The sequence below is a fragment of the Otolemur garnettii genome, unplaced genomic scaffold, assembly GCF_000181295.1.
Source record: "Otolemur garnettii isolate 467f Iridium unplaced genomic scaffold, OtoGar3 scaffold00009, whole genome shotgun sequence".
Taxonomy (NCBI): domain Eukaryota; kingdom Metazoa; phylum Chordata; class Mammalia; order Primates; family Galagidae; genus Otolemur; species Otolemur garnettii.
This window is the reverse complement of record NW_003852404.1, coordinates 25,195,397-25,217,804: the sequence shown is the minus strand read 5'-3', so window position 1 is coordinate 25,217,804 and position 22,408 is coordinate 25,195,397. Positions and strand designations below refer to the sequence as shown.

At 35.0% G+C, this 22,408-nt stretch overlaps 1 pseudogene; it reads left to right on the top strand.

Annotated features, from left to right (window-relative positions):
• Positions 1-772: 772 nt before the first annotated feature.
• Positions 773-1,743, top strand: LOC100958014 (annotated as a pseudogene).
• The last annotated feature ends 20,665 nt before the right edge of the window (positions 1,744-22,408 follow it).

Below are 22,408 nucleotides of genomic sequence, written 5' to 3'. Positions count from 1 at the left end.
TATCTTACCACTGATCTGTGGTCCAGATTCATTCTTTGAATCATGGAGACCAAGAACCTACTGAAGAGTGAAATTCTGGTATCAGCTTGACCTAGCAAAGCCTCCCAAGCAGAAATAGTTTACAAGGCTAGCTATGGAATGTTGGGACAGAACCTCTGTGTGTCAGACTAAATAGACTTTCTTGAATTGGTTCCCTGCACATAGCAGGATCTCACAAAATGCTACATTATTTAATTATAGTCATAAATAAAGTCACTGAACATATAAATCAGAATGTTATTGGAATTTTCTGTTTCACTATTTTTGAACACAAAAGGAGATGCTTACTTAAGATAGTAAGTATATTCTGGAGAGTGCTGTGCGCTGGGAAGAAGCAGCTTCCCAGCCGGGGACAATTCATGATGACTGGAGCTGGAGTAACAGGATGGCAGTGCCATCCACTTCACTGGGTCCCTCCAGGGGGAGCGGGGGCAATGGTGGCAGCCATATCACCGCTTTAGTTCACTGTGTCTCTTCTTCAGCCTGCAACGAGGAAGCACCCACCATCTGGAAACAAGTGGCCCAGGCTGGTACCAGGAGAACAAGAAGCCCCACTGAGCAGTTGCAGTCAGGTTCCACTTGATGGATTCTGAGCCCCATAGCACCTGGAAGGCCTCTGTGTTCAGTTCCTACTGACCTTCTCCTTGGCCTTGTCCAAGACAGAACTCCAGAGGCCCCCATAGCTCTCTCAGAAGTGTGGGCTTTGCCCCATCATCCATCTCCCTCTCTCAGGATGGCAAGCAGCAGTGGCTCCACAGCTGAGTTCATTGTTGGAGAGAAATACAGACTGGTAGGGAAGGTTGGGTCCTTCTGGGACATTTATCTGGTGATAAACATCACCAACAGCAAGGAAGTAGCAGTCAGTGAAGCTAGAATCTCAGAAAGCCAGGCATCCCCAGTTGCTGTATGAGAGCAAACTCTACAAGATTCTTCAAGGTGGGGTTGGCACCCCCCACATACAGTGGTATGGTCAGGGAAAAGACTATCATGGACTGGGACCCAGCCTTGAAGACTTCTTCAATTACTGTTCAAGAAGATTCACAATGAAAACGGTACTTGTTTTAGCTGACCAGATGATCAGTACACTTGAATTATGTGCATTTGAAGAATGTTATACGCAGAGACATTAAACCAGATAACTTCCAGAGAGTGTTGGACATCACTGTAATAAGTTATTCCTCACTGATTTGGCTTAGCAGGTAAGTACAGAGACAACAGGGCAAGGCCACACACCACACAGAGAAGATAAAAACCTCTCTGGCACCGCTGGGTATGCTAGCATCAATGCACATCTTGATATTTGAGCAGAGTCACAGGGATGATATGGAATCATTAGGATATGTTTTGATGTATTTTAATATAACCAGCCTGCCATGGCAAGGACTAAAGGCTGCAACAAAGAAACAAAAATATGAAAAGATTAGTGAAAAGAAGATGTCCACTCCTGTTGAAGTTTTATGTAAGGGGTAGACTTTGCAAAGTATTTAAACTACTGTCATGGGCTGCACTTTGAAGAAGCCCCAGATTTCATGTACCTGAAGCAGCTATTCTACATTCTTTTCAGGATCCCCAACCACCAATATATTTGATTGGACAGTGTTAAAGCACAGTAGCACAGCAGCACAGCAGGCAGCCTCTTCCAGAGTGCAGAGTCAGCAGGCCCAAATTCCCATAGGCCAGGAACCTGACAAAACCAAGAGTTAAAGTGAAAGGTTTGTAAGCAGGAATTGAGGGAGGAACGGAAGAAGCCTAGCAGATGATGAGAGCAGCATTTGTTTCTCTCCAAATCTAGACAATTTCAGTTCATACATACACCAGCCAGTGATTGTGGACAACCATTTACTTGGTGTAAAGAGCTTAATTTCAGTATAAGCTGACTCTGGGCAGTGTTGGTGATGCTGTATACTGAGTTGTGGCTGCTGTCTTTGGGAATATTAACTGAGATAGTGAAACATGGAAAAAAAAAGTAAGGATATTCTGTTAAAGCAGTTTTAACTGTATTTTTTTTAAACTGTCATATTACACCCTGTTAACATACTTTAAAAAAATGTAAAATGTGTAGAGAAGCTGTGCCTATAATTCAAAGTAAAACGCTTGGCAGCCTTGTTAAATCTCATTTATTCATTTAATATCCTGTAGGGCATATCCAAGTAGGCTTTGTTTAAAGTTAATTAGAAAAATTGACACCTAATGTTGATAATTTTAGTATGTTAGTCTTGATGTTTCAATGAAATGTTCCTCTTCTTGAATTAAGCCTTTCATTAAATTATGAATCTCTTACAGGCTCACAGTGCTAAAAGACTTTTTAAAAGTATTCCTTTTTTTAAAGTGGATAAAAAATATATAAGTGCCTAAAGGAAAAACAATTAGGCAACTGTATCAAGAGTGCAAAGTTTAAGAAGGATAAAGGCTTTTATCAGATTGCTTTCTGGGAGATGACAGGGGTGAAGGGGTGTGAGAGTCACCTGGAAGATAAATAGGTGACTATGATTTGATGCCAGTTTCGATATAGAGGGATTACAGAGCCGTTAGTCAAGATGCCTCAGAAGTATGAAGTTGAGATGACTGAAAACAAAGAAATTATTCCTGCAAATGGCAATGTCAGAGTAGGGAGCTACTTTGGCCAGGCACGGCAGCCAAAGTATCTGAGAGTTTTTAAGCCTCTGGCTCCTAGGGCTGCTTGATTGGGAGCAGAGATCTTGATTTCCAGTTAAAACCAATGAGACACATCAGTTTTCAATCAGTACCAAATTTGTATAGTTTTTCGAAACAGATGTAGAATGGAATACTACAAAGCACTGTCATGTAATGCATAATGAATGTCTTATAACTCTTGGGCTCATTTTGGATGCCTCTGTCCTTGGCACCCAAGACATTCACAGTTACACAAGGAGTGCTGAGTGTAAGTATACAGCCTCAGCCTAGGACACCTAAATCCAGAACATCTCCAATTTTAAAACGATGATATATGTGCGTATTTTATATATTTGGTATAAAAATATTGTATTAAATGAAACTTTAGAATATAAAAGCTATCTGCACAGTAAAATCTCAAATATGTACTTAAACATTATGAGTTGTCAATGCTGATTATGTCTAATTATTGAATGAAAGGTTGATTTTAATTATTACTCTTTATGCTTCTATTTCCAATTTTATATGGCAACATGCAATCATTAAATAAAATAATAAACACATTAACGACTCTTGTAGTCAATCTTCCCAACTTATTTTTTTTACTTTTAATTATTATTGGTACATAATATTTGTATGTGTGTATATTTCTGTAGAACATGTGGTATTTTGTTACTGGCATACAATGTGAATTAAAATAGGATAATTGGAGGACCTATGTCTTTAAGTATTTATCATTTCTTTATGTTAGGAACATTCCAGTTCCACACTTTTAGTTAAAGCATACCCTATATTGTTACTGACTACACTTACTTTGTCGTGCTGTCCAATACTGTTCATTCTAACTATCTAACTATATTTTTGTACCTGTTAACTGACCCTATTTTTTCCTTCCCTCCCCACTACCTTTCTCAGCCTCTGGTAACCATAATCCTGTCTTCCTCCTTCAGATCACTTGTTTTAATATTTAGCTACCACATATGAGTGAGAACAGGAGAAATCTGTCTTTCACACTTGGCTTATTTCACTAAATGCAATGTTCTCATTTCCATCCATGTTGTTGCAAATGACAGGATTTCGTTCTTTTATGACTATGTAATATCCTACTGTGTATGTGAACCACATTCAGCTACTGATGGACTGATTCCAAAATTTGGCTATGGTGAATAGCCACAGTAAACATGGGAGCATAGATGTCTTTTCAATATATTGAATTCCCCTTTTTTGGATTTATATACCCAGCAGTAGGATTGCTTTGTCATATAGTAGTGAATTTTTAGTGTTTTGAGCCATCTCTGTACCGTTTTCCATAGTGATGGCATTAATTTACATGCCCAGAAAGAGGATAGGAGGGTTGCCCTTTCCCCACATCTCTCCAGCATTCATCATTGCCTATCTTTTTTATAAAAGCCATTTTAATTAGTGAGATGATCATTCATTGTAGTTTTGATTTGCATTTCTCTGGTGACTAAAGATATTGAAACTTTTTTTTCATATACTCATTGGCTGTTTATATGTCTTGCTTTTTTGTTTGTTTGTTTGTTTCATTTTGTTTTTTGAGGACTATCTGTTCAGATCTTTTCCCCAAATCTTATTGTATTATTTGATGTTTTTCTATTGAATTGTTGAATTATTATTTCTTATACGTTCCAGCCATTAATCCCTTGTTAGATGAATACTATGCAAATATTGATCCCATTCTGTGGTTTGTCTCTTCACTTTGTTAAGTGTTTCCTTTTCTGTGCAGAAGCTTTTTAGCTTGATGTGATCCCATTTGTCCAATTTTGCTGTGGTTTCCTACGCTTTGGGGGAATTACTCAAGAAATTGCTCAGATCAATGCCCTGCAATGTTTCTCTAAGGTTTTATTTTAATGGTTTCATAGTTTTCAAGTCTTAGATTTAAGACTTTAGCTTTTATTTTATTTATTTATTTATTTTTGCAGTTTTTGGCTGGAGCCAGGTTTGAACCCACCACCTCCAGTATATGGGGCTGATGCCCTACTCCTTTAATCCATTGGCACCGCCCTATTTTGATTTTATTTTTGTATAGGGCAAGAGGTAAAGATCTAGTTTCACTCTTTGCATATGGAAGAGCCTGTCCTTTCCCCAATGTGTGTTTTTGGCAGCTTTGTTAAAGATAAATTTACTATAGGTTAGTGGGTTTTTTGGTGAGTCCTCTATGGTATTCCTTTGGTGTGTGTGTCTCTTTTTATGCTAGATCCACAGTATTTTTCTTTATTGAAGCTCTGTAATAATCTAATTTCAAATGAGGTAATATGATTCCTCCAGTTTTATTCTTTTTGCTTAGGATGGTTTTAGTTATTCTGGGTCTTTTGTTTTTCCTTATTAATTTTTACATTTTTTTTCTATTGCTGTAAAGAATTTCATTGGTATTTTGATGGGAATTGCATTAAAGCTGTAGATAGTTTCAGGTAGTATGGCTATTTTAACAATATTGATTTTTCCAAACCAAAAGCATGGAGTATTTTTCCATTTTTTAAAAATATCCTCTTCATTGAGTTTCATAAATGTTTATAGTTTTCATTGTAGAAATCTTCCACTTCTTTGGTTAAGTTTACTTTTAGTTGTTTGTGTGTGCGTGTAGATGTTGAAATGAGATTGAACTCTTGGGGTTGCTTTTTTAGATTTCTTACTGTTGACGTACAGAAATCCTATGGAGTGTTGAATGGTTATTGTGTATCCTGTGATTTTTGCCTAGTTCATTTATCAGTTAAAAGTATTTTGTAGAGTTTTCAAGTTTCTCTAGATATAAGATCACATCATCTGTGAACAAGGATGATGTGACTTCTTCCTTTCCATTTAGGGTGTCAGTTATTATTTTTTTTCTTTTGTCTGATTACTCTAGCTATGACTTCCAGTATCTGTTAAATAACACTAGTGAGAGTGGGCATCTTTGTGTTGTTCAGCCCTTAGAGAAAATGCTTTCAGTTTTTCCCCATACACTATGATACTACCTGTTGGTCTGTCTTAAAAGGCTTTTATCATGTTGAGGTCTGTTACTTCTAAGGCCAGTTTTGTGAAGTTTTTATTATAAAGAGGTGTTGAATATTATTGAATGATTTTTCAGGGTCAAATGACGTGAGCATATGCTTTTATCCTCCATTCTGTTGACGTATCACATTGGTTGATTTGTTTATGTTGAAACATCCTTGCCTATGTGCGATGAAACCCACTTGATCATGATTAATAATAATGTGTTATTGAATTCAGTTTTCTAATATTTTACTGAGGATTTTTATATCTATATTCTTTTTTCCTTTAATCCAGTAGTTTATGTAGGATTGATAATAACTCTTTTCTGAATATTTGGTAAAATTTAGCAAAAAAAAATGTTTTTGGATAGGAGACTTTTCACAACTCCTTTTTTCTTATTACTTATCATTGGTTTATTCAGTTTTGGATTCTTCCTAGGTCAATCCTGATATATTGTGTTTCTAGGAATTTTTTCTACTTCTTCTAGGTTGTATAAGTAACTGGCATATAGTTGCTCATGATATTTTCTAAAGATCCTTTAAATTTCTTCAGGGTCAATTATAAGGTCTCCTTTTTCATCTCTGATTTTCTTTGTGTCATCTCTGTTATTTTCTTTCCTTTTTTTTTTTTTCTTTTTTTTTTCTTTTTTGAGACAGAGTCTCACTATGTCACCCTGGGTAGAGTGCCATGGCATCACAACTCATAGCAACCTCAAATTCTTGGGCTCAAGTGATTCTCTTGCCTCAGCCTCTCAAGTAGCTGGGACTACAGGTGCCTGCCACAATGCCCGGCTATTTTTTTGTTGTGGTTGTCATTGTTGTTTGACAGGCCTGGGCTGGGTTCAAACCTACCAGCTCTGGTGTATGTGGCCGGCATCCTAGCCATTGAACTATAGGTGCTGAGCCCTCTCTCATTTCCTTATTTGATCTGGCAAAGGTTTGCTAACTTTATTTATCTTTTTAAACAACCAATTTTTCATTTTGTTAATTGTTTATACTTTTATTTCTGCTCTGATTTTTATTATTTCCTTATAATCTGCTAATCTACAATTTCCTTAATTTACTAATTTTATGTTGTTTTTCTAGTTTTTTTGAAATGCATTGTTAAGTTTTTTATTTTAGGCTTTTCTAGTTTTTTTGATGTAGACCCTCATTCCTATATACTTTCTTTTAGCACTACTTTATTGTTTCCCATAGGTTTTGGTATGTTGTGCTTTCATTTTAATTTGTTTTGAGAAATGTTTTAAATTTCTTTCTTAAGGTATCAATTGACCCTCTGATCTTTCAGGAATATATTGTTTAATTTCCATGTGTTTGGACAGTTTTCAATATTCCTCTTGTGATTGATTTCTAGTTTTATTTCATTGTGGTCAGAGAAATTAATATGATTTCACTTTTGGGGGGTAACTTTTTAAGACTTATTTTGAGGCCTGACATATGGGCTATTCTTGGGAATGATCTAGGAGCTAAGGAGAAGAATATATTTGCTGTATCTGTTGGCTGACATAATCTGTAAATATCTATGAAGTCCATTTTGTGGATAGTATGAATTAAGTCCAGTGTTTCTTTGTTGATTTTGTGTCTGGATTATTTTTCCAATGCTAGATGTAGCTTTTTGAGGACTCCAATGATTATTGTAGGGGTCTATTTCTCCTTTTAGCTGTGATAATATTTGCTTTATCCAATTGCTCCAGTGTTTGGTGCATACATATTTAGAATTCAGAATTATTCTACTGTTACTAGAATTTCTTTCTTCACTAGGTATTTGGTTTTGGGAATGTGAAGAATGAACCCATGGACCACAGATTAGTGGTAAGATAGGATTTATTAGACAGAAAGGAATACAAAAGGAGTGAAAAAGCACTAGAGCTTCTGGCAAAGGGAAAGACCCAACTCAGAAGTCTCCACCTGGATCCTTTGTCTAGGGGGTATCTATCGCCTCCAGAGTTACATTTGGCCAGGACTTAGTAGGTAGAAAAACACTTTTTCGACAGATACAGATCCTTTTGCTAGGGGTAAGGTAAATGAATGCATTAATGAATGGATTCAGTCCCTTCCCCTTGGGGGAAGGTGAATGTCAGGCCCAGGAAACTAGGGTCCCTTATCCAGCCTTTAATGGAAGAACCCTGTATCAGTGTTATATTGGTGAATTGATCCTTTTATCATTATATAATGACCTTTTTTGTTTTTTGTTAATGTTTTTGTATAAATCTATTTTATCTGATAGAAGTATAGCTGCTCATCTTTTTTTCTATTTTATTTGCATGGAATTTCTTATTCCAGCCTTTTATTTTCAGTCTTGTAGGTGAAGTGAGTTTCTTGTGGAGAAGACATGTTGGGTCTTGGTTTCTTATCCATTTTGCCACTCTATCTCTTTTGAATGGAGAGTTTAGTCTATTCACATATCAATATTACCATGGACAGGTATGAGCTTACTATTGCCATGTTGTTTGATTTCTGCTTATTTTGTGGTCTTCTCTTCCATCCTTCCTGTCTTTCCTTGTTAAAAGTAATTTTCTCTGCTATGGTGACTTAATTTCATGCTTTTTTTTCTTGAACATTTGTTGTAAGTTCCATAATTTAAAGTTTCTTCATTTGCAATAAACATTTTAGAATCAATTAAACAAATGACAACTTTACTTACAGAAAACAAATAAAACATACATGTACAAACAAGCAAAGAGAAATCTAAAAGAAACTGTACACCAACTCCACTCTCCTTGATTTTTGATCATTGGTTCTTTCCATCTATATCTTTTTTTCCTACTTCTTAGAAAATTGTTGTAGACGTTATTTTTGATGGGTCTGTCTTTTGTTCTTCCTACTGAAAATAATTGGTTTACATACCACAGTTAGAGCAATACTATATTCTGTATTTGTGTACTTACTGTTTCCAGTGACTTGTATACCTTCAGATGATTTATTATTGTTAATGTTCTTTTCTTTCATATTGAAGAACTCCTTGTAGCCTTTTTTATAGGACAAGCCTGGTGTTAATGAACTCCCTCAGCTTTTGTTTGTCTGGAAATGGCTTTATTCTTCTTCATGTTGAAAGATATTTGTTGTGGTAGATTTGTATTTATGTACAGCATTTGTTCCCACCAAGGGGAGCAAACATAAAGAGATAGGGTGGTGTCTGTGGCTCAGTTTGTAGGGTGCCAGCCTCATGTACCAAGGGTGGTGGGTTCGGAACCAGCCCTGGCCAAATTGCAACAAAAAATAGCTTGGAGTTGTGGCACGTGCCTGTGGTCCCAGCTACTCAGGAGGCTGAGGCAAGAGACTTGCCTAAGCCCAGGAGTTGGAGGTTTCTGTGAGTTGTGTGATGCCATGGCACTCTGCCGAGGGTGATAAGGTAAGACTCTGTCTCTACCAAAAAAAAAAAAAAAAAAAAATAAGAGATAGGATAAAGAAGAAAAGATAAGATATCCATGTGGAACCAGGTAGAGTGGTTGCCAGAGAAGCATTTTCTATATAAGAGCAGATGTTGGCAACTTGGGGACCAGAATGTGAACAATTAAGGAGGCCTTGACCATGAAAAAGGAGAGGAAAAAATCTGAGGCCTTGGTTGAAAGATGAAACCAGGTGAGTACTTAAGCCCGTGAAATCTGTGTGGATATGAGGGTATGACTAGAGAGCAATTTCTACTTCAGAAGACTAAAGAGCATGATGACATTTTTACCATTGTCATCAGGTAGCTGAGAGAGCAGTTCAGGCATTTTCTAGGTGCATTAGTGTAGTGACCAGTCCTTGAATGCTTCATATCCAGCTGTCCATGGTATGGGGATTATTGCTATTTAATTAGTTGGCAATGGGATCACTGTAAGTGTTTTAAAAGTTGGAAAATCAGTATGCTTAATGATAAATGAGTGTTTCCCGGAGCCCACCTCCTACCACTTTTACCCTTTCCCTGAGGACTCTGCTGGGGCACAGCACACTGTGTCCATTCTGATCATTTGTTCTCGTGTATTGTGGGTATCACTCCTGGAAGGCCAGCAAGAAAGGGGCTGGTTTGTAGAATAGTTCCTGCAAGACAGACATCTCATTCCTTTTCAGAGTGCACCGTTTAATTTAGTTCACTATGCTTTTTTATTAACTCTCATTGTTGCTAAGTACCTCTGTCCCTCAGAGTCTGGTAGTCATGTTTGCCTACATTTAGTTCCATTAACCTTGTCCTGGCCTTTACATATCCAAAGCTCTGATTTTTCTTCTTTACTACTAGCAAATTGTACAGGTAATCTAACCTTAAATTTGTGAAAACGCCTGGCATAAAAGCAATTACAAATTTTAGAAAGAGCTGTGCACACAGAAACTATTAGTGTGGCATTTCAAACTTACAGAAACCTACACACATCTGATCTGATTAGATATTTTAAAAAGTAATGCACTAGTCTAACATGAAAAGTTTTTTGAAATACAGTATCTGGTTTTCTATGTAAATCAGATTTGAGGCAAGGGCAGAAGGCATAAAATGTTTTCCTGCAATAAACCTTTGTGAACCTCTAGGGTTCTAAATTGCTAGAAGTTAATACACCTTGATCCTGTCTCTAGCTAAGACAGGGTAATTATAAGACAAAGTCAATTTGATGGGTTCTCTGTAAATAGGAACATTTAATATAACAGCCTGAGTAACTGTTGTTATTATCTAGAACCTCAGATTCTCTGTCATTGGGACTGCTTCTAGAATGTTTTCATTTTAATGATTTTTTTTTTTTCTCAAATGAAGTTAGATTTCTGCTTTCAAATTGGGCAGGGAAACATTCCTAGCCAGTGTTTCTTTAAACAAAGTTCTTATAGCTTGTCACTTGTGTCTGTCTACTTAATGTGTTTTAATCTGTGTTCATCCCTGTCATAGTGATGGGTATGTGGTAGTCATTGGTAATGTAATAACGGTCTCTATCTCTCTCTTAGGAGAAAGTCCAAGATACCAAAGGAAGTGGATGGAAACACTATGGATGGATATTTAAATTTTTTAGCTTAATGGGAGTTCCTTCCACCTGTTTTATTAAATGGCAAACACTCCATGAGCCACTTCTTTCATCTATGAGAGACTGACTATAGTAACCAAATGATTGTATAAATACTTTCTTGAAGAAAGCTGAAGTGCTAAGAGTAATCTGGCCCTATCTATTTATTATTCTGACACTGTGTCTTGTTAGCTCTGGGACAGCTGTTTTCAAAAGACTGGTGGCAAATCTTCTGCTGAAATTGGAGTCTTCGTTTGCTGGATGTCTGAATTCACTAGCAACGCAGAATGGAACTCTGTTAAGCCATCTTGCCAAATGGCAAATAAAATTCCAAAGACCACGGCTTGCTGAGAAAAACACTTCTGCTTCACTCCAACTCCTTGTAGCTCAATAAAACAACTAAAAACCCAGTAGAGCTAATTTTTAAAATATTGTGTTTTTTCCTGGACAAACCATCTGGCTTCCAACTTAATCAAGTCAGACACTTAGAATACAGATTGAATTCCAGCTTTGCTAGTACTGGTGACTCCCTCCAGTATTTACTTTGGACCATGTAGTAAAATGGCTCTATTTATTCTCAGCATTCAGAATTATCTCCATGCTTTCTCTGCTTAGCTTCAACTCTCATATTGTCTATTTACTCGTTAAATAATCACTAACTAATGAAAATTTTATCTTAATCAGTCTTTCTCTATTTGTGTGAGTTATTCTAACTCAAAAAGTAAAATTTATCTGCACCTTTTTCTCTCAAGCAACTTGTAATGATAATCTTAGAAAAAAAACTTTTCAAGTTAACTCATTGATTTTTATAATTTTGGAGGAGAATTATGTTTTATATCCAAACTGTAAATGAGCCCTTTCACTTTATATTCTTTAAGAGCTCTGCTGCCTTTGATGCTAGCTAGTGTTTATATTCAAAGGCAGTGATCATTTGTGTAGAGGAATGGAGCCCGATGTTTAGTAGTTCTTCATGAGGGTTGTGGGGAAAGAACATGTGAGGAAAGAGCACGTGGCAATCCTTATGCAGTCCTCATATGTAATTATCTTAACTCTCCACACCTGTTGTGTATGTCATTACCTTAACTCTCCACACCTGTTGTACATAACCTTAATAACGAGCCATTGCAGAGGGGGCTCTGGGATACCCTGCACTTAAGGTTAGCCTGCCTCCCGCAAGCTTGTACTTGTAATTTTGTCGGGCCTGGTTCCTTCCTGTGGCGACTGAGACGAGGGCCTTGGGGCGTGACACCTTTGCTCTTCAGCTTTTAACAAAACTACAAGAACAACTGTCAGGAAGAGAGTTGGATCCAGTAAGTCATAAGTAGTGTAACTCTTCTTTTTTGCCTTTTTTTTCTCTAAAAACCTTAACTTAGAGAATTTTTTACTCTAATTTCTATATTCAAAGGAAAACCCTTAGAGAAAGATAGATTTACTTTTACTGGTTACACACTTTACGTTTTCTAGAATTTTTTTTTTTTTTACTTTATACACACTTATAAATTAATTAAAGTAAATCTACTAAGTAGCTACATTATATATAATTTCGAGCTCTAAGTTCTTCTTGTGTCATTGCTGTGAAAAGCAAAGTCCCTACTTTCCAATCAGCTAAGCCATATGTAGGCCACTTTTGCTTATTCCAGAAGCCTCAGAAAAGTTTTCAGGGCCTAAGTTCTAAAAAAGCTATAGGTCCTGTTCTCAATTTAAGGCATACTTTTTAAAAAATCATCATGTAAGAAGACATTACATAAACAGAGTCTTTCCTACAAGTTTAGCAAGGAGAGGAATAGGAAAAGACATAAAATTACAAGTGGTCATATGTCAGATAATAAGACCCAAAGACAAATCTGGCATATAGTTTCAGGCTTGTACAAAATTATGATTTATTGTTTGTTCTCAGTTATCTGTTACATTTTTGTTTTTAGAATCTTTTATCTTCCTGGAAAAAAATGGTGCATACTATGGACGTGGCTCGGCGGTAAGTGTTTAAAATATAATATTTTATTTACCTTTATAAAGATTCTCTGGGTATCTCTTATAATTGCATTGGTTTTACATGTAAGAATTTTGGGAAGCTCTTTAACCTGGTAGCAAGTGGTAGAGCCAGGCATTTGAGCCAATCAGTTGGCTACAAAGTAATTTGATTAATTATTAATTACATATCCTTCTGTCTTGTTATTTGCAAATCAGTACCTTCATACTAGACCCTTGGCTCACAAGTATTCCCAGCAGAATTATATCATAATTATTTGTCAACTAAAATCATTGAAAATACTTTTACAAAGTTATCATCATAAAGAGTTCTATCAAAAGAGAGAGAGAGTACACTAATGTATGTATTTTAAAGAATTTGGGAATAGAGAATATGAAACATGTCAAAAATGAGATGATTGAAGAGAGAATAAAGTAGAGAAAAAGTGTTGTGTAAGGGGAGACTGCTGTCTGAATGGGCAACCCACTAGCAAATGCCAGGTCCGCCTAGATGTGAACTCTTCTTCCCGGGTAGAATTGGCAAGCCCATAACTCTAAATTTGGTTCATGAATAAATCAACTTCTAGGGCAGGATAGTTTGCCTTGGCATTTACTACACAATCTATTTACAAACTAGATCAACGGACTATTTTTCAGGATAGAGGAGTGAATGGATGAATGAGCAGCATTTTTATATCTAGTATATTTCCAAGTTTCTATTAACGTGTATGACTTCACCTACTACAAATCTTCCTGCTGTTCCCTAAATACGAAATGCCACATTGGCTGTGAGACTATTGCTGGATAAACATAGTAAAGTTAAAAGGAAAAAAAAAAGTTATTGCACATTTTCAGACAGTATTTAGTTTCAATGGCTTTGCTGGGGCATTTCTTCCTAACGAATACATTTCTTTTCGATTGTTAATTAGTGATTATAACATTTTACTATCTTCTGAAAACAGTGTAATAAATGATAAAATAAAAATCTATCATAAAAATTATGATATAATTGGACAAGATATAAATTGTTTGATTTTAATACTTTTGAAATGTGAAAATTTCATGACAGGAGTAAAATAATTGCTTTTAGATTTTATTATATCTGTGTATTATAACTGAAAAAGAGATTGCTTACCTAATATACTGGGCTATTATAAACTCACCTATAATGGAACCCTGGAGCTCAGTCTCTGGGTCTAATTATCTGATTTAGTATTTGCACTCTTTTTTTATACTGTAACGATAGGTGAAAGACTATAGAAAAATTGTGAAGGAATAGATTGCAAAAAATACCATGCTTTTTACTTTTGATGATAAGTACTGACCATCTTCTCTTTTGAGATTAAAAAATTAACTAAGGGCCAGGTGTGGCTCATGCTTGTAATCCTAGAACTCTGGGACTCTGAGGTCAGGAACTGGAAACCATCAGGAGTAAGAGCCAGACCCTATCTCTACTGAAAATAGAAAAATTATCTTGGTGTTATGGCCAGCACCTGTAGTCCAAGCTACATGGGAGGTTGAGGCAAAAGATCTCTTGAATCCAGGAGTTTGAGGTTGCTATGAGCTGGGCTGATGCCATGGCACTCTTTAAAAAAAAATAGCTATGTACTTTATTTGTAAATGGCATATACCTAAACTCTGGGTGTCATTCAGCTAATGACAGCGTATAAAGAGGAATCATCATACGTGTACTTATCTCACTATGTGAGATAGATTATAGATTCTTCTAACAGGACTGATATTCACTCAGAGTTTGATTCACTCTGATATCCTGGAATACATATTTTTTACACTGTCTGACAGGCATGCTTTTCAATTGTATTGTGAGCTCCTTTGGAAACAATTAACCCAGTGCCAGAATTTGAGATAGGGTAATTTGACCCTTAGATTATGTTACAATTATCTGAATTTAAGATTCTCTAGAAAGTTAAAGAAGCCACATGTCTTCCAGATACCAAAATTTTATACACTACATTTGGTCTCTTTTTTAACTTGATGAAAAATGCCCTTTGGTAAAGATATAACACTACCGTGACAAAATCCTTCTGAGGTCTGTGGAGACATTCTGGTACTATTAATATATTGCCCTTAGTTTAAATTATTTATAAAGCCACTAAGCATTTATTTGGAGCAGAGGTAATTGATTTTATAGGGTGGCCTGTTTAAAGTCAAATGTTATCATTTGTAAACCTCGGGCGACATTTCATACTGGTAATGTACCGTGCCTTTAGGCTAACAACATCGCTTTTAATACCATCTAATAATAAAACCTAGGTACATGGAGACTGTCTTTTGTCAGGGAAAGAGATCATGTATATGAAGTCCTGATTATTAATTTTAATAATGTCACTTTTGTAGAACCTAATTATAAATGACCTTTTGTTTAGGAACTAATTATCTTATGCGTTGGCATTTTTGTGTGTGTTTGTATTTGCCTCTGCTACTACTAAATGTGGATGGCTGCCTGCGTTGGTTCAATATTCTTGTAAGAATGTGAGAACAGCCTAGTACAAAGCTGAATGGCATATAAGTATCCCAACGAGAATAAGCAGCACAGTGGCTAAGGGCTAGGGAACAACAGGATCCTTTGTGATTCTGCCACTTAGATTACATGAACTATAGTGAAACAGGGACATCTGGTGTAGAATAAGGATGCAAACCTTGGAGCAGAAACAAGAAGACTGAGACGTCTTAAAATTATATGTAGATTGACTCACATTTTGTGCATATTGATGCATACAAATTTTACTCTCCCCAAAACATGAAACTAATGTATGTATTCTAAAGTATTTGGAGATAAAATATAGGAAACATGTTAAAAATGAGATGATTGAAGGATAAATACAAATATATAGAGTAATAAAAAAATAACAATTGTAGAAAAGGTAGTATTTTTTAGTGTATTTACCTATTGATTTTTTTTTCTTTTTATTTTCTGTATGTTTAGAAGTTTTCATAATAAAATCTTTGGAAGAAAATGAGACATCATGAATACACTTAAGACTAAAGTGAACGGCAGTTAGGAAAATAAATAGTCAGGAATACCAGTACTAAACGTAACTCCTACACAGAGGAAATGCTTCTTTAAAAAACAAATGATTGCTTATTAATTTGCCTGTTCATTTGTATATGATGTCTCTGTCTTAGCTGGTATGGTGTCTTCTGCCATCACTTAGTAAACTAAGCTCATAATTTTAAGTACTTTTCTGCCCTCAATAGAACCTTGTATTTTTCCTCAGTAATAGCTAGAATGAATACAAAACTTTGATGAAACGGTTGTATTTTTTGGCTTCTAAGGAGGAAAATATATCTGAGTTTGAGATTCTTTTCAGACTTTAGAATCTTCAATAATATTTTATAATTACTTAAGTTATCCTATATCATGTCTAAGTAAATTCTCAGAATTATAAACGTCTGGAACATCAAAGCATGGTTTAATAATAATTTTTGTGGAAATATGCTGTATGTGAAAAATCTTTGCTTCAAAGCATATGTATGCTGCAAAAAGTGTAACGCTTTATTAAAATGTAATATAATCTCTAATGTTATGTTTTCCCATAAATTTTCATGCTTCAGGGTAGAAAGGAGCAAAGACTCTAGGCTTTAAACAGTTTCACTGAGTGCTGAAGAAATTGTATTTTATAATCTTCCAGCACCATTAAAATTTAGACCACATCTTCGAATTCTAATACTCAATTACTAAATTTAGTGCCCTAATTTACTACTATAATACTTTGTAACTCTATAATCTTTATGAGAGTAAATGCAAACTAATAAAGGTTAATAAAAAGTTTAATTTTCATCTGTTTTCTTTAAGTGACATTCTATTTAAAATAACCTGAACCATATGGAGCGGTCTTTAAAAATATTACCTTTGAGCCTGGTTTTCAAACATGAAAATGCATAATTCAGTCTAAACAATGATAACCCACAGTATTTAAAAATATATAAAAATCAATTAAATTGTTGTGCTTTTATGACTATTAATGAGACAACTTTATGAAAGATACAATATATAATACAGCGTTCACTTTTTTAATCTAATAAATATCCTCTTAACCTAATAGGATATAAAGTTAAACAACTCTAAGTTCCTGCTTCAGAATTTTATATATATGTGCTCATTGGCAGAAATTGAACTCTTTAATTCTCAGAGTCCTCATAAAGATATTTAATTCAATATAGTTATTAACTGTGATAAGTTATTAGATTAAATAACATGAAATTATAAACAAAGATACAATTGCATCATCTCTGAACCAGATTGCTGAGTTTAAATATAAACTCCACCTCTTTTTAACTGTGTGATCTGGAAGAGTTACTTAAACGCTTTTTCCCTCAGTTTCTATAAAATGAATATTATAATAATAGCACATACTTCATAGAGTCATCATAAGTATTAAATTATTTAGTGTATGTGAACCTTCTAGATCCATGCCTGAAAAGTGAGCACTTCATAATTTTGTTTGCCACTGTACATAACACATTTGTATCTTATATAGTCATACAAAATATATATGCTATGATCAAATGTTATTGTCTCCCTCAAATTCATGCATTAAAATCTAATATGCAATGTAATAGTATTAAGAGGTGGAGTCTCTTGAGAAGTGATTCAATTGTGAAGGAACTGCCCTTAGGAATGGACTTAAGTCCTATAGAACAGTTGAAAAGTTTTTTTGCCTTCTACCGTGTGAGAATAGGAGGCACCATCTATGAATAACAGACCATCACTACACATTGAATCTGTTGGCACCTTGACCTTGGACTTTCTGTTCTCCAAAACTGTGAGCAATAAATGTATGTTTTTTATAAATTACCCATTCAAAGGTATTTTGTTATAGCAGGCAGAATAGACTATGATAACATATAAATTGTATTTTAATGTTTTATTTTTAATTTTTTATTAATTTTTAATTAAAATAACTGTATACACTTACGGGTATACAATTGATTGATATAAATGTAGGATGCTTAAATCAAACTGATTAACATCACTATCACCTCATTTATTTTTATAGTAAGACATTTAGAATTTACTCTTAGTTGTTTTGAAATATACCCTTGCATTGTACATGTTAGGGGAGATCCCACCAAATGCCCTCCCTCCAAGAGATAGCAAATATTGAGAGGATGTGGAGAAAAGGGCTGCCTTATATGTTGTTGGTAGGAATAGGATATAAATTGATACAGCCATTATAGTCAGCAGTATGGAAGTCCCTCAAAGATTGAAATTAAAACTACTATGTGAATTAGCAATCCTACTTCTGGCAATATGTCCAAAGGAAATAAGCACATTATATCTACAATCCATATTCACAACAGCCATGTTTGGAAACAACCTAACTGCCTATTAATAGATGAATTATTAAAGAGAATGTGAAATATGTTTCTCTCTCTATTAAATTCAGCCATAAAAAAAAAAGGAAATCCTGTTAAAAAGATTGAACCTAGAAGACATTAGGTAAGCCAGGTATAGGAAAACAAACACCATATTATCTCACTTATGTGAGGAATTTAAAAATGTACTTACAGATTCAGATTGTAGACTGGTGGTTGCCAGGGTATGGGGGAAAGGGGAGGTTCTGGTCAATGGATAAAAACTTCTAGTTATGATGTGGATAAGTTCTGGGGACCTAATGTACAACCGGTGATGGTTATAATATACAATACGCTAATTAATAATACTGTATTGTTTATGTGAAGTTTGATACAAGAGATTTCAAGTGTCTTCATGCCTTTCCCTCACACACAAATGGCAACCATGGGTGATGACGGATGTGTTAATAAATTTGACTGTGGTATTTAGGACATTATGTATATGTATATCAAATCACCACATCATACATTTGGAATACATATAAATCTTAATAAAATCTTTTTAAAGTTTAAAAAATAAAATAAATTTTATTCAACATGGTCATATGAATCCATGAATCTAATTGGGGGCATTAATCAAGTAATTGTATACAATTTATAAAAGTTATATTATGGTAAGTCTAGAAAGGAAGAATCATAAATATATCTACTAATATGTAGAGAGATATTTTATACAGTCAATTTGATTAAAAAAAATGTATTCCTGAGGAAATCATGAAGACCATAAAGGGTAGAAATTTACTGGGTAGAAGTAGGCTGGGCTCTTTTGTTAGTGGTGAGAATATTTACAGCTAATGCAAAGGCCTTGCTGGGAAGAGGAAGTCTAGAAGGGCTTGGCTGGCATTTACAAACTTTGTTAAATATTTTTGAAACACATACACTGAAAATGTCATTATGTTTGTGTTGAGATATATTATAGGCATGTATATTTCCCCTAATTTTTATAAAATTCAGTGCAATTGAATAGACAAGCAGAATTTTAAAAGAATTCTGGGAAACTGATTCTCAAATTAGTATGTAATATTCAAAGTTATTGAATTGGTAAAATTTTTTGTGAAAAATTTTCCATGGGGTGGGGATGGAGGAAGGAAATGTGTTGTATCAGATATTTGAGAATTATTATAAAGGTGTAGTGACTAAAGTGTGCAGTACTGATTCAGGGAAAGGGAGCCATACAGTAGTGGAAGGCACTGCCAGGTCACAGGACCACCAGCCTGGGTATATAATTCTATTACAGAGAGGAGTTATGAATTATGTACAGTAACTTAACATTTCACACTGATGATGTCGTACTCTACACCCTCAATCCAACATAAATGCACTGGGAAAACATGGAGGATGGAATGTCTGTCCATGCAGACAGATACAATGTATAATATGTTATACATTATGTAATCATTTGATTTCCCCCAAAGCCTATGACAAAGACTTAAGTGAAGTTGATTTGCTTGAGAAATGATCCAAGAAATGTGGAGAAAATGAGTGGTGAAAGTATAACAGAGAAAGGACAAAGAAGCAAAGTGTTTCATGGAGCTGGTTAGCTCCGTGAACAACTACAGCTGAATTCTATTAATATTAGTGTCCAACTGAGGAAGCCTGGAGTGTGTTTCAGAATTACTCCCTGCAGACTTGGCTGGGGTCATTCATTTAGTTCTGTATTTACTGTGGGTAATTCCGGAGTGTTAACGCCCACATTTTCTGACTAAGCAAGCTGCTTCTGCTTCCCTGAAGCAGAAAACACACACACAATTTATTTTCTAGATGTGAGACGCCTCCTATTTACGTGGGAACAAGTGGCCTTATGAATAATCAGGTAATTGAAAAAGCTTTGACCACCCATTGCTTATGATAGTTGTGTATTGCATGTACCTCTTAGTTTTCCATTCATATTAGAATGTAAAAGCAAAATAGATTACATAAATAGAATCTTTTTTAGCAATTCTAAAAAAAGAACAAACATTGTATTTAGGAATCTTAGACTAAAAAACATTGAATCAGAAATTGACCAACACAATCAATATATATGTATTTTCTTTTTTTTGGAAACCCCATTCCTCCATTGCCCAGGCAGAAGTCAAGGTGCCTCACCACAACTAACTCCAACCGCAAACTCCTGAGCTCAAAAGATCTTCCTGCCTCAGTGTCTTGAGTCAGCAGGGGTATGCCAACATGCCCAACTAATTGTTCTATTTATAATGAACATTTTTGAAGGGCTTATATAATTTGCCTCCAAATAGGACCGTGTATATTAATGCTCCGACATAAATTTAATAAATCCATGAGAATGTCAGGGAAGAGGAATAAAATCGAGCTATAAATAAAGGCTAGGAGCTTTACAACAGCAACAGTCCATAAGATGCTGTTAATAATGTCCAATGAGGGTGGTGCCTATGGCTCAAGGGAGTGGGGTTCCGGCCCCATATGTGGGAGGTGGCGGTTTCAAACCCAGTACCGGCCAAAAATGGCAGGAAAAAAAAAAAAAAAAAAAGTCTAATGAATGTTCTATAAGTAACCATTCCATGGGTCTGAGATTCCTGCACTTAAGATCTCTCCAAATAGATAGGTAGATCAGAGTCTTGCCCTTCAGAAAGACACGGTTTGATGGGAATGTTGACACCAATTAACTATAATGTAAGTCAAAGTATCATAATTGTTTCCACGAGTTACTTTTCAAAAACAGTATACCTTTAACAAATCATTTAGTTGCCAGGTAGTGTTGGCAGTATTCATCATTTTTTCTTTCTAAATTATGAATTCAATTAAAAAAGTAAGCCTAGGATAGAGTGTTTAACTTACAATGGGGTTACTTTTTTAATTATTACTTTTTAATTTCAAATAGAATATTGGAAAATGTTAGCATATTATTTCAGAATTATGTATATGTTAAACAGAACATTAGAAAACGTTGGCATGCTATTTCAGAATTTGTACATGTCAATATACAAAAGGGTCTTTAAGATTCCAGTCCCAAATATCTTAGAATTTTAGGACTAAAGCCAGCCCTAAGAGTAGAACATGTGGATGTGCGTTTTGTTCTTGGAATTTCCATGGCCTAGAGTGCTCTTTCAGATATTGCAGAGCAAAAGAAACACAATCTGTTTATATTTTCATTTTAAAGGATTCAGGGTTACTCTTGAAATATTCCACTTCTAACTGTGATATTTTGTCTTTTAATGTAGAAGCTCTGCATTCTGTCAGTATATAGAACACCAGGGTATCCCATGTTCTAAAAACATTTCATAAAGAGTGATATACTTTAGGTAAAATCCAAACACATCTGACTATTTATAATAATCACAATTAACTTTAGAATCATCCAATGAGTATTAAAAAGCTGCAGCGAATACTAATTTCATTTTGTTTTTCAAGGACACACAAGGAAAATGTCAGAAATGCCCTCAACACCATCTTTATTCTAAAATTTACTGCTATTGTTTCCGATACTATGAAAGTCTCATAATGATTTTGCCATATCTGAAAATATTTAATTTTGTGCTCTGAAAATTCTGTCCATGGTAGGCAATTGTGTGATATTAAATGCTTAAAGATTTTATCTAATAATATGTAAAGACTACATTTGAGGAAGAGTTTCCTCTTACAAAGTTCTGCAAAGCTGCACACACACACAGACACACACTCATATGCTTTAAACATATATTTAATGAATATACAAAATATATCTCACTCTCTGTGAATCCATTTTTCATATCCATTTAGAATGTGAAGAGTAGGTAGGGTCAAAGGGAGAACAATTTAATAGGTGAAATGTCTGAGAAGTTGGAGGCTATAGAGAAAAAAACAATAGAATAATTTTCACCATGTTCAGCAGGCTGTAGTTCATAATTCATCAATTTTATACACTTCTATAAGTGTTTTTTTATGGGAGGAGTCTTGAGGAAAGACTCAGTTATCAATATCAATCACTAAATATTTAAGGATTATTGTTAAAGCAAAAACAATTATTGTCATCTAAAAATTATTTTTAAAAGTAATATTCTTCTACTAACACAAAATATATTTAGTTAAAATTGTATGGAATTGAGATTCAATAATCTTTGAATAGTTTGAAGAATACTATGTTTTGCTTTTTTTTGTTTGCTTTTGTTTTTCCTTTTTAAAATTAATATTGGGGATTCATTGAAGGTACAAAGAGGCAGGTTATAGTGATTGCATTTGTTACATAAGTACCCTCTTATATTTGTGTCCTGCCCCCAAAAGGTGTGGCACAGCCCTTGACCCCCTCACTCTCTCCCTCCTTCTCTGTCTCAGCTCTCCCCATCCTCCACCTCCCACCATGTACTAGGACCTTAATTGTCCTCATATCAGAATTGAGTACACAAGATTCTTATTTCTCCATTCTTGTGATGCTTTACTAAGAATAATTGTTCTGGCTCGGCGCCTGTGGCTCAAGCGGCTAAGGTGCCAGCCACA